Here is a 13,995-nt window from a genome sequence, read left to right as displayed (position 1 = left end):
ATAAATGCCTTTTACTCAATCTTTCAAACTAACTTTCTGCACAGCAGCCATAGGCTCCCTCTTTATAGCAACATCTTGTTACCAATGTACATTCTTGTTTATCCACATTTAAACCCATTTATCAGTGATGGTAACGGCGGTCCTACTCAATTTACAAACTTGTGGACGACACCACTGTGGTGGGGTGAATATCAAATAATTACGAGACGGAGTACCGGAAGGAGACTGAGAACCTTGCAACCTGGTGTCAAGGCAACAACCTTCTCAATGTCAGCAAGACAAAGAAGATTGTGGTCGACTTCAGGATACAAAGCAGTACACATGCCCTGGTATTCATTGACAGCGCCAAAGTAGAGAAGTTAGAAAGTTTCAAGTTCCAAGGAGTAAATGACACCAGCAAATTGTCCTGGACAAGCCATATTGAAACAATGGCCAAGAAAGCACATCACGTCCCTATTTCCACAGAAGGCTTAGGAAATTCGGCAGTCCCAGACAATTCTCACCAACTTCTACAGATGCGCCATATGAAAGCATTCTATCGGGATGCATTACTGCACGGTTTTGGAACATCTCCCCATCCAAGACTGCAAGAAATTGCAAAGAATTGTGGAAGCACCACACACCATCATGCAAACCAACCTCCCTTCCATTGACCACATCTACATTTGACGTTGCCTAGCCAAGGCTACCAAGGACACCACCTCTTCGCCTCTCTCCTATCAGGCTAGAGGAACAGAAGCATAAAAACGCATACCTCCAGATTCAGAGAGAGTTTCTTCCCAGTGTTATCAGGCAACTGAACCATCTTATCACCAACTGGAGAGCAGTCCCAAGCTAACATCTATCCCATTGGAAGCAGTCAGACTATCTAGAATTGGATTTTATCTTGTACTAAATGCTATTTTGTGTTTCCTGTATCTGTACACTGGACGGCATGATTGCAATCATGTATAGTCTTTCTGCTGACTGGATAGCATGCAATAAAATGTTTTTGGATAAGGATAACATGGATAGGTGACGTTTCGGGTTGAGAGCCTTCTTCAGACGCAAGGAGGGTCTGAATAAGGGCCCTGACCCGAAAGGTCACCTGTGTTCTCCAAAGATGCTGCCTGACTCGCCAAGTTACTCCATCACTTTGTCTTATTTTATCTGAAGATTGAAGCTGTGAAAGTTACAAGGCAGATTTTAAAAATAACTATTATTATAATATGCCGTTGCATATAAATTAAGATAGTTATCAGCTTGGCTGCAGCGGCATTCTCAGAACGTCAAGAGCAAATCATAGTCAGATTACTTTTGTAGCTACCACTGAGCAAAGATGCAAACTGCCAAGAGATCATCATATAATAGTTCCAAAACCACCACATGCAAGCTTCAACAATTTAACAATGAAAATTTGAGGATCTTCTCAGAAAAATTACTTTAATAAGAAAACTGCCACCAATATTGACATTCCGAGACTTAACAATCATGCCCAGGGTTCTCATTTTATTTTTACTCAGTAAAATACTTGAATAAAAAGACTTCACAGATATACAACAAAAGGAACATTTCTGAAATTTCAAAACTATTACTGCAACTTAATTCATCAGTCTTTCCCACATTAGCTAAAGCACAAACTCCGAATTTACCAAGCAATTTTGTAACTACACCCCTTCACCCCTGGTAACATTCCATTAAGTCTTTACTACCACTTTTCCACTGATTGCACACTCTTCTTGGAACCAAAAGCTACAATATTCGTGTTGCACCAAAATGCAATTTTACAAATAAGCATGCCGTTTTTCTTAATGCCACTGTCCCATGAGAAAATTTTATATATTTTTCAATAACGGCATTACCGATATCATCCATTATGCACTCACCATGTAAAGAGAATTCCACTTTTCCCATTCTTAAATGTAAAATATATTTCACGTTTATAACAGCAAACAACTGCCCAGCCACACTGCAAGCTTAAGGATACCTTCTTGCTTTCTTTAACATTGCTGAACAGTTTTTTTTTTCCCTCTCCAAACTCCACCTCTCTACTCACGCTCCCATTTCCAATTTTTGGTGATATCAATTCACGTGCGTGAATTTACCTTGTACATTAATGACAATTATTTTTACATCCATCTACTCAGTAACCAGCAGTCTCTTCGGGAACACCATCACAGGTTGATGAACTTTCCTTCACTCTGAACAGTGACGCAGCTGAGACCCTGGGTTCAGCGCCTGAGACCTGGGTTCAATCCTGACCTCAGATGCTGTGTGGAGTTTGCATGTTCTCTGTGACCATGTGGGTTTCCTCCGGGTGTTGCCACATCCCAATGACCAGCATGTTTGTAGGTTGATTGGCCTCTGTCAATTGACCCTCATGTGTAGGGAGCGGATGACAGTGATAACATGGAACTAGTGTGAATGGACTCGGTGGGGTGAAGGGCCTGTTTCCATGTGGTATCTCTTAAGGTAATCTTAGCTTGTGCCCAATAGCTGAGTGCCCGAACATAAGCCACTGAACCCCTTTGTCACAGTAAATACTGGTAGAACTGACCTCAATACTGCATTCTTATCTACGAACCATAACCTTTACGTCTGTTTAAAAAATATTCAATGCCTGTTTCCACATGACTATGAAGAGGAGTGCTCTAATGACTCATGGCCTTTGGAAATAAATGGTGCCATGACTTCAATTCTAGATTCTTTCACACAAGGTCCTTTCTATAGCACATCCATACCCTGTCAGAGTCATATATATGTCATTCAAATTACCTCATACTCTTTCAAACACATAGCCTAGATTTACTAATCTTTATTCATTAAAACAAACTGGTCATTCCAAGTAATAGTCTGATAAATCTTTACCAAAAGACTTCCAAGACATTTACAATAATTTTATACATTGAGATTACCAATGTTAATATCTGCACTAAGTTTACCAGAGTCAAAGAGTAATTTGTAGGTAACAATGCCACTGAAACTGGAGATGTATGCACTGGGGAGGTTTATTCCAACGTTGATTATTGTTTGCAATATTCTTGTGGGGATGTCAGGCCGAGATGCTTCTGGTGAGGCAGAACCCAAAGGCAATTATGCCATAGATTTCCAAATTACACACATGGTGCAAGAGAATTGAAACTCCCCAAGAGACAGCCCAGTTCCAACATCTGCCCCCTTAGCAAAGAAAAACAAACAAGCCTGTCATCATGTCCTTAAATCCCCTTACCAGACAATCACAGTCGATTCATAAAACACTCCCTTTCTTAAGTATAAGAAGATAACTGCAGATGCTGGTACAAATCAAAGGTATTTATTTGCAAAATGCTGGAGTAACTCAGCAGGTCAGGCAGCATCTCGGGAGAGAAGGAATGGGTGACGTTTCGGGTCGAGACCCTTCTTCAGACTCCCCTTCTTAAGTTACCTTGGTTACATCACAAACCAGTACAAGTGGTGATCATAAAGCCGGCTGAACATCTTCCTTTTTGAAGGCTCTTTCCACAGCCCTGCTTGTTCCTTCCATAGCTCTCATTTCTTTCCCCCCACCATTTCTGCTCAGTTCGATCCTGTAAAGGATCTTAAATTCACTGCCTGAAAGGATGCCACAAATATGCTTGAGGCATCCTTTCAGGCAGTGCATCCAAGATCCTAACTTTTGGTTCAACAAAAAAAAATTACAGCTCCCATCTAGTTTTTTGAAAAATACCTCAAATATTTGATATAAAACTGAATCCTCTTGATATATTTGGAAGTTCAGGCGGCATCTGTCAAGAGAAAAACAGAATGAAGGTTTCAGGTCAATGACCATGCATTGGAATTTAAATCTTTGCCTTGCTTGTATTGCCTCTCCTGCCACAGGAACCAGATTGTCCTCATTCACTCAAATCAAAACCTTCCATGATCTGACCAAAGTTGGAAAATCTCATTACCATTCTGAGCATTATGGAGAACATTTATAGCTTTTTAACCTCTCACCAAATATGGTACCATTTTAGTAAACCCCAAACTCTTCTTACTACACGTAAAGTTTGTTAAAATATGCCAGGTGCCAAACTAGTGACTTAAAAAGGTTTAAAATCACAAGAAAGTGACCTTGGAAGGTATCACAAAATGCTGGAGTAACTCAGCAGGTCGGGCAACATCTAGGAGAGAGGGAATGGGTGAAGTTTCGGGTCGAGACCCTTCTTCAGACTGCTTTTGGAAACCAGTTTCAAGAAACCACAAGTATAATATTAGTACAAGTTGCATGTGCGCTTCTATAGATCGTAACAAGCATTCGTTTATCAGTAACAGCCAAGTTGTCTGATCATTCTCTTACGTTCCACTCTTGTATATTAGTTGTACACAACATATTCACACGAAAACCTTTCAAGAAGAAACAAAACAACCGAGGAGTTTCTTTCTTGTCACTAATTCTGGTCTCAGAGGAATTTCCAATCTAAACTTTACAAATCAAAAATATCTCTTAAAGAACGCAGCACAAAATCCAAAAGTAAAATCTAAAATATCAACAATGATACACCAGTAGTCAACATATGGAAATATCATTAAAAAAAATAGTGCAGTGAAATATACAGTGCCCTCCATAATGTTTGTAACAAAGACCCATCATTTATTTATTTGCCTCTGTACTCCACAATTTGAGATTTATAATAGAAAAAAATCACATGTGGTTAAAGTGCATTGTCAGATTTTAATAAAGGCCAATTTTATACACTTTGGTTTCACCAATGTAGAAATTACAGCAGTGTTTATACATAGCCCCCCCCCCCCCCCGCCCCCATTTCAGGGCACGGTAATGTTTGGGACACAGCAATGTCATGTAAATGAAAGTGGTCGTGATTAGTATTTGCATTGCTTATGCTTGTGCTTGTTTTGGGGGCTAGTCCCCTTCAGTTTTCTCTTCAGCATATAAAAGGCATGCTTAATTGGGTTCAGATCAGGTGATTGGCTTGGCCACTCTAGAATTGACAATTTTTTAGCTTTGGAAACCTGCTTTGTTGCTTTAGAAGTATGTTTGGGATCATTGTCTTGCTGTAGAATGAGCCGCCGGCCAATGTGTTTTGAGGCATTTGTTTGAACTTGAGCAGATAGGATGTGTCTATACACTTCAGAATTCATTATGCTACTACCATCAGCAGTTATATCATCTATGAAGATAAGTGAGCCAGTACCTTCAGCAGCCATACACCCCCACCACCGTGTTTCACAGATGAGGTGGTATGCTTTGGATCTTGGGTAGTTCCTTCTCTCCTCCATACTTTGCTCTTGCCATCACTCTAATACAAGTTAATCTTCATCTCATCTGTCCACAAGACCCTTTTCCAGAACTGTGGTTGCTCTTTTAAGTACTTCTTGGTAAACTGTAACCTGGCCATCCTATTTTTGCGGCTAACCAGTGGTTTGCATCTTGCAGTGTAGCCTCTGTATTTCTGTTCATGAAGTCTTCTGTGGACAGTGGTCATTGACAAATCCACACCTGAAGAGTGATTCTGATCTGTCGGACAGGTGTTTGAGGATTTTTCTTTATTCTAGAGGGAATTCTTCTGTTATCATCTGTGGAGGTCTTCTTTGGCCTGCCAGTCCCTTTGCAATTAGCAAGCTCACCAGTGCTCTTTCTTCTTAATGATGTTCCAAACAGTTGATTTTGGTAAGCCTAAGGTTTGGTTGACGTCTCTAACAATTTTATTCTTGTTTCTCGGTCTCATAATGGCTTCTTTGACTTTCATTGGCATAATTTTGGTCCTCGTGTTGATAAACAGGTCATCATAATCATACTTTATTAGCCAAGTATGTTTCGCAACATACGAGGAATTTGATTTGCCATAGTCATACCAATAAAAAGCAACAAGGCACACAAAATACATTTTAATATAAACATCCACCACAGTGACTCTTCCACACTCCTCACTGTGATGGAAGGCGAAAAAAAAGTTCAATCTCTTCCCTTTGTCCTCTCGCGGTCGGGGGCCTCGAACCTTCTGATGACGGGACTACCGTGGCTCCCATAGCCGGTGGTCGGACCCTCCGCATCGGGGCGATCAAGCTCCCGTATCGGGAGGATCTCAGCTGGGCGATTGGACCCCGGGTCGGGGCTAGTCAAACTTTGTGTGGCTTGGAGCTTCCCGACATCAGTCTCTACCCGAGACTGTGAGCTCCTCGATGTTGAAATCCACAGGCTGCAGTTGGAGCGTCGATCCCAGGCGCGGGATCGCAGTTCGATAACAAGTCCACGGCCCCGTGGTGGGGCTAAAATCAGTCTCAAGCAAAGCCGCCAGCTCCATGATATTAGGCCGTAGAGCGACCGGAGATACGATCCAGAAAACAATCACATCTCCAGCAAGGTAAGGGATTGAAAAAAGGTTTCCCCCAACCCCCTCCCTCCCCCACATAAAACAAACCAGAGAACTTTTTAAAACACGCAAAAAAAAAATTTAAACGAAAAGACAGACAGACCATTGGCGAGGCTGCCAAAGGTGATGGAAAGACTGGATGAAAGACTAGGTGCTGAGAACTCTTGTACCTGCATTAAGGAGGCATTTAAACACACCTGAGCAATTACAAACACCTGTGAAGCCATGTCCCAAACATTATGGTGCCCTGAAATGGGGGGACCATGTATAAGCACAGCGTAATTTCTACATGGTGAAACCAACATACCCTTTTAAACAATCTGACAATGTGCACTTCAACCACATGTGATTGTTTTCTATTACAAATCTCAAAATATGGCGTACAGAGGCAAATAAATAAATGATGGGTCTTTGTCCCAAACATTATGGAGGGCTCTGTAACCTAATCATTATCATTAACAATAGATGCTTTTGAATAATTCCAAGAGGTGTATCTAATTTCCAATTTCATTTGATAATACCAACTGGAAATTTCACAAATGTAATCTGAGAAATGGTGAACTAACCTTTAAAACTATGGTGCAAAGTCTAGATAGAGTGCCTAAGGCTATAAATCTTTAATTAACTGGCTTCAAAACAAGAAATTGTCGTTTTGCAACATGGAATGGCTACAAAATCATCTGACGTGCTGTTATCTCTCAAAAATGACAAAATACAGATTAGAAATGGAAATGGAACTGTGTAACTAGATAACTACTTAGAGAAAAATAGGGTCAGACGTATTGGTCTAAAGATTTGCCAGTAGACTAAAAACAGACAAAAGAACAATATTTTCTGATCAAAGCTCTTTTTACAGCAGTGATGGTCTAAAGCTGTCATGGTGTTCCAGGATAGAGCTTCAATGGAGCTTCCGAGGCCAATGGTACAATTGGCCTCCTAAGGCCAAGGCCAAGGTTGATAGACACAAAATGCTGGAGTAACTCAACGGGTTAGGCTGCATCTAGAGAAAAGGAATAGGTGACATTTCGAGTTGAGACACTTCAGGTTGTTTGGCTTTCACACATGGAATAGCCAATGGCATATGCAGATACTGGGTTAGCCAGCAGTGTATTTTACATAGCACTTAGAGCAATGAAGACTTCAGAAGATTCAGAAATGTTGTGGAAGATAGTAAAATGGCCGATATTATCTTTTTTTTCTTTGTTCTCAGGAAACTGCAAGAAAATCTAGATTAAAGCAGAATAAGGAGTTCCTGACTGCAAACTGTTGAATTCCCAAGCTCAGAGGACTAGACATTTTTACATAACAAACAAAGACGAACAGCCACTGACGACTAATAGAATACTAGTGGATGAAACTAGTTTGTACGATGGCAGTGATCCAGGGACAAATAGTAATACTAAATAAATAAAACAAAAAACATTGGAGCTCAACCCACTGAGCATCAGAAGAAACTCGTCTCTATAATTTTCAATCCACTATGAAACAGAACATTTTTTGCTTTGTGTTTTAATAAAAAATTACTTCAAAGATAGTAAACAGGTCGAAGGACACTTGCAAATCCATTCCGCTAGCATTTATCTCAAGTTAACATTCCCGTAGTAAACATTTTAATTATGAATGTATCACGATGAAGAATATGCAGTAAAACAGTTTTCAGGTCAGAGCACACAAAAGGATTTACATGATGGATGAAACCATTTGAGGTATAATTGCAGTTAAAACATCACCTACACGACTGTCATTATGAGCACAGCATCTACAAACTGCAGAGACAATCACAGTAAAATTTTACCCAGTAATTCAAAATATATTGGATTTTGAAATATCAAAAACAAGTCTTGTTATCACCTTCTCAAGAACATCTCAGCACAGGCATTAATGTTAGCCTTGTTTGCAACGCCTAAATCTCAAGAATGAAATAAACGATGCCATATATTCAATGCCATGCACACCAAATGCCATTTTGTTGATACAATGCAGTTAATAATTTTACAGCAAATGCGCCTAAATCTTGCTCTATGTTTTCCACATGGCAATCTTAAAGAAAGGAGACTTAAGGTATGAGACGGGAATTGGCTAGGATAGACTGGGATAACCCCAATTATTTACAATATATATCAACGATTTAGACAAGGAAATTAAATGTGACATCTCCAAGTTTAAGGATGACACAAAGCTGGGTGGCAGTGCGAGCTACGATGAGGATGCTATGAGGCTGCAGGGTGACTTGGATTGGTTGGGTGAGTGGGCAGATGCAGTATAATAATGTGGATAAATGTGAGGTCATCCACTTTGGTGGCAAGAACAGGAAGGTAGATTATTAACTGAATGGTGTCAGATTAGGAAAAGGGGAGGTGCAACGAGACCTGGGTTTGCTCGTACATCAGTCACTGAAAGTAAGCATGCAGGTATAGCAGACAGTGAATAAAGCTAATGGCATGTTGACCTTCATTGCAAGAGGATTTGAGTTTAGGAGCAAGTTTAGGTCCTACTGCAGTTGTACAGGGCCCTCGTGAGACAGCACTTGGAGTATTGTGTGCAATTTTGGTCTCCTAATTTGAGGAAGGAGACCAAATTAGTCTCCTAATTTGCTATTGAGGGAGTGCAGCGTAGGTTCACCAGGTTAATTCCCGGGATGGCGGGACTGACATATGCTGAAAGATTGGGTCGACTGGGTTTGTATTCACTGGAATTTAGAAGGATGAGAGCGGATCTTACAGAAACATAAAATTCTTAAAGGATTGTTCAGGCTAGATGCAGGAAAAATGTTCCCGATGTTGGGGGAAGTCCAGAACCAGGGGTCACAGTTTAAGAATAGCGATAGGCCATTTAGGACTGAGATGAGGAAAAAAACTTCACCCAGAGTTGTGAATCTGTGGAATTCTCTGCCACTGAAGACAGTGGAGGCCAATTCACTGGATGTTTTCAAGAGAGTTTGATTTAGCTCTTAGGGCTAAAGGAATCATGGGATATGTGGAAAAAGCAGGAACAGGGTACTGATTTTAGATGATCAGATATTGAATGTCGGTGCTGGCTCGAAGGGCTGAATGACCTACTCCTGCACCTTTTTCTGTTTCTATTATTCAAGGTAGCACTTTATTGCAAATGTGATAAATAAGCTGATTATTCACCTTTACTCCCTTTGCAAGAGCTCATACATTTCTTATCTGTCGTGATGTGGCCTCCCTTAGATTGGAGATACCAAATGAAGACTAGGCAACCGCTGCGTCGATTTCCTGCGCTCAGTCCACTGTGGTCATCTGGATCTCCCAGTTGCCAGGCATTTTAATTCCCTTTCCCTCTGCCTCCACCACTACCAGGTATGACTAAATGTAAACTGGAGGAACAGCACTCCATAATCCATAATGTCATAAGTGATAGAAGTAGAATTAGGCCATTCGGCCCATCAAGTCTACTCCGCCATTCAATCACAGCTGATCTATCTCTCCCGCCTGACCCCTTTCTCTTGCCTTTTCCCCATAACCTCTGGCATCTATACTAATCAAGAATCTATCTCTGCCTTAACAAATATCCACTGACCTGGCCTTCACAGCCTTCTGTGGCAAAGAATTCCAGATTCACCATCCTCTGATTAAAGAAATTTCTCCCTCATTTCCTTCCTAAAAGAACATCCTTCAATTCTGAATTTGCCTGGGTATTCTATAAGCTAATGGCATGAACACAGAGTACTCCAATATATGGTTAAGTGACACCCCCCACTGCCCCTTTCTCACTTCCTATTTACCCTGGTTCCCTTATTGCACCCCCATCTTCATATCATAACCCCCTTCACCCTGTTTACCCCCCTCCAGATACACACACCTCCCACTGGACCTCCTTTCACTATACTGCTCACCTCTCGGCTCTCTCAGTTGTTCCCAATTCTTCATTCAGTTCCATTCTTCTCTTTCCTTTCCCATCAGATTCCAGGATCTCCACTCTGATGTTCTCCACTTATCACCTCCCAGCCTCTGTTGCTATCTCCACCCTTCCCTCCCCACCTCACTTATCTGCCAATCCCTCCTCACCAACATCCACTTTCATAAGCTCTTGCCTACCCTGGCTGCTACCCCTCCACTCTTAGTCTAGCGGAAGGGTTTCAACCCGAAACGTCAACTGTCCATTTCCCTCCACAGATGCTTCCTGACAGTTGGGTTCCTCCAGCTGCTCTGTTTATTTTAACTTCCGTATCTTGTACCATATCTATTTATCATCAGTTACCTGTCAGAGGAAGTGATGAAAGAAATAGGATAAAGGTTAAATGAGAGCTTTTTCAGTGCAAACAAGGGCAACTGAGCCAGTCTTATAAACAGTGTGGGAAAATAACTGCAGATGCTGATACAAATCGAATGTATCACAAAATGTGGAGTAGCTCAGCAGGTCAGGCAGCATCTCAGGAGAGAAGGAATTTGTGACGTTTTGGGTCGAGACCCTTCTTCAGACTGATGTCTGGGGAGGGGGCGGGACAAAGATAGGGACGAAACGTCACCTATTCCTTCTCTCCTGAGATGCTGCCTGACCCGCTGAGTTACTCCAGCAATTTGTGATAGTCTTATAAATACGTCTCTGTTTACATGGAACATCTGATATTCAGTACTTTTGATTCCATGCCATAAGCAAAATATTTGAAACATAAAAAAACTATCACTCGAGCTGTCCATTCTGTTATGCAAGTTTGTTTAAACACATCATGTATTCCAAACTGTCACAATGAACAAATACAAGATTCCTTTGATCTTAAGGCAGTATCCAAAGGGGGATAGAATACCTAGCATGTGTTGGATCACTGATACAATTCAATAAATTTTAAATTAATAACAACAATCTACAATGGCCTCCTCCTGCACCTATTGTTTATTGTCTAATATAGTGAATATTTATGTTTTTAGTAAACAGTTATTTTGCATAGTGCTTTTCAGAAAGCAAGAATCTAAAACTGTCCCCAAAGGTTGACTTAAAAGTAGGTATAATGAGAATTTCCCAATTTCTCCAACTTTCTCATAAGCTGTGCTTCTGATCAACTGTTAAGGGGCATATTTCATTAAAGACAGCAGATCTCTGACAATCCAAGTATCACCCCCTATAACCACTTTGACAGGAGATATCTTCAGTTTGGCAGGAAGAACTCAAAGGATAACAAGGAAGGCAAGTCCACTGTGGCACATCAAGTATCCTCACGAGTTATTAGAAGTAAACGAGAGACTGGATAGGATAGGTTTGGTACATGGATAGGACAGGTTTGGATGTATATGAACCAAACGCAGGCAGTGAGCTGGGGCAAGTTGGGCCGAATGGCCTGTTTATACACAATATCACTCTATGATTCTATGACTGATGAAGAAACGAGGACCGAGATCCCAGGTTGGCAACTTATAACTGTCCTTGGCTCCACAGATATGAATAAGGTCAAGTGTAATGGAATAGGTGATTATATAGTAATACTTGGAATATCAGGCATATTGGCTTTAATGGAACATGCTCCTTAACTAATGACTGGGAGCACAGTTAATGAGGAAGTTGTAAACATGGGGAAAATCTCCTGACAGTAAAACAACCTATGATGATGCTTCTCATTTCTGCTTTCTGAAAAGTCCAGTACAAAATAACTGTTCACAGCAAAGCTTCCACTGGCAAATTCGATTAGTGCTTCAAACTGACCAAACGTACAGAGGAGCGCGGGGTGGCCTGTGGCCCACGCTTCCACCTACTCGCAGAGGGAGATTGCCCTCTGCTCCCAGGGTGCTGGGAGGTTGTCGAGTGGAGATGATGGGGATGTTGTGGAAGGGAGGTGGTACAGAGGGAGAGGTGTAAGAGTAAATAAGGATGAGGTGGTGGGGGAAAGGCAAGAAGACATGAGGAAGGGTAAAAGGAGTTGGGGAAATGGGGGGGGGGGAGGCAGTGGGAAAGAGGAGGTGGAGGTGTGAGGGGGAAGAATGGAGGTGGATTGCAGAGCAGGGTAAGTGGTGGAGAAAAGTAGGAGGAGGGGGGGAGGAGGTTGTGCGAGAAGGAGGGAGTGATGGAGACAGAGAGAGACACAGAGGGGGATAGAGTGAGACAGATGGTGAGAGAGAGAAAGAAAAAGAGGCCAACCAGTGGCTTTGTAGGGAAAGGGGGAGTGGGAGAGAGGGGGGAAGAGGGAGTGGGAGAGAGGGGGGGAAGGGGAGTGGGAGAGAGAGGAGAGGGAGGGAAGGGGAGAGGGAGAGGGGGAGAGTAGGGGGAGGGGGAGTGGGGGAAGGGGGGAGAGTAGGGGAAGGGGTAGTGGGGGAAGGGGGTAGTGGGGTAAGGGGGGAGAGGGGGGAAGGGGGGAGAGGAGGGAAGAGGGAAGAGAGGGGGGAAGGGGGAGAGAGGGGGGAAGGGAGAGTGGGGGAGAGGGGGGAAAGGGGGGGGTGGGGTGAGTGGGGGAATGTGTATCATGCATAAGATATGTTGTGAAGGTTATATTGACAGAGGTAAATGTGGTTGATCTACAGAGGGGGAGATGGTGGGATAGGAGGAGGGGATAGGAGGAGTGGGGGGGCAGGAATGGGGGGGCAGGAGAGGGGGGGCAGGAGTGGGGGGGAGGAGTGGGGGGGAGAGTGTTGGGGGGAAGTGGGGGGGGAGGAGTGGGGGGGCAGGAGTGGGAGGCGAGGAGTGGGGGGCGAGCAGTGGGGGGGCAGGAGTGGGGGGGGGGGGGGGGAGGAGTGGGGGGAGGGAGAGGGAAAGGCCGGCCGGCGCCTCTTCTTCCTGACGAACCAGGGGGCCCCGCGCCTCACCCCTGCCTGACCTGAAGCTGCACGACCCGCTTCACGCCCGCCCACCGATCCCCACACCATCGCTCCTTCCCCCCACACCATCGCTCCTTCCCCCCACACCATCGCTCCTTCCCCCCACCCCATCGTCGCCCACCGGCTCCCCTTTCCTCTCCTCTCCCACCCCACCCGCTCGGCGCTCACCTCCTCCACGACCGGCGTCTTCACTCGCGCTGCAACTGCGCCTGCGCCTCTCCACCTGGCAACGCCCCGCCCCCTCGGCCCGGCCCTGCCCCCATTGGCCGGCTCGGTGCCTATTCCCGCCTTCTCCGCCCCTCTGCCCGCTCCCCATTTGCCGGTGCAGCTGCCCGTCCAGCCGTCGCCGAGTTTCCTTGCATCTTGCATCACAGGTGCGGGTCCCGCCCCCCCGCCTCTCCCCCATTGGTCGGACCCGCCCAGTGACGACACCTGACTGACGGCGCGAGCAACCGATGGGAGGCGAGGTGCCAGGGCTGGAACTCCAGTGCTTGTTTAGTCTTGTGGATGCTGGAAGCTGCAACTGTCACAGTCACAGTCATGGACTCACAGAGACACAGGGTCATAGAGACACAGAGACATAGAGAAACAGTCACAGTCATGGACTCACAGAGACACAGGGTCATAGAGACACAGAGACATAGAGTCACAGAGACACAGAGACATAGAGTCACAGAGACACAGAGACATAGAGTCACAGAGACACAGAGACATAGAGTCACAGAGACATAGAGTCACAGAGACATAGAGTCACAGAGACACAGAGACATAGAGTCACAGAGACACAGAGACATAGAGTCACAGAGACATAGAGTCACAGAGACACAGAGACATAGAGTCACAGAGACACAGAGACACAGAGTCACAGAGACATAGAGTCACAGAGACATAGAGTC

The 13,995-nt window shown here is 43.9% G+C and overlaps 1 protein-coding gene across 7 annotated transcripts in view; it reads right to left on the bottom strand.

Moving 5' to 3' along the window:
- The window catches only part of LOC144609123 (monoacylglycerol lipase ABHD2-like), a 93,201-nt gene extending 79,891 nt beyond the window's left edge, over positions 1–13,310 (bottom strand). For 3 of the 7 annotated variants that reach the window (XM_078427508.1, XM_078427507.1, XM_078427511.1), the window contains exons 1-2: positions 13,268–13,307; positions 3,686–3,743 (exon numbers count right to left, since the gene is read on the bottom strand). The gene's annotated coding sequence lies outside the window, so the exon portion shown is untranslated. Of the gene's footprint in view, positions 1–3,685; positions 3,744–13,267 lie in introns of all 7 variants that reach the window. The other 4 variants (XM_078427506.1, XM_078427513.1, XM_078427509.1 and 1 more) reach the window with 2 other exon arrangements.
- Between the last annotated feature and the right edge of the window lie 685 nt (positions 13,311–13,995).

Source organism: Rhinoraja longicauda, chromosome 33, assembly GCF_053455715.1.
Source record: "Rhinoraja longicauda isolate Sanriku21f chromosome 33, sRhiLon1.1, whole genome shotgun sequence".
In the NCBI taxonomy this organism is placed as follows: Eukaryota; Metazoa; Chordata; class Chondrichthyes; order Rajiformes; family Arhynchobatidae; genus Rhinoraja; species Rhinoraja longicauda.
Note: the sequence above shows the minus strand (reverse complement) of the source record. Positions and strands in the feature narration are given on the sequence as shown.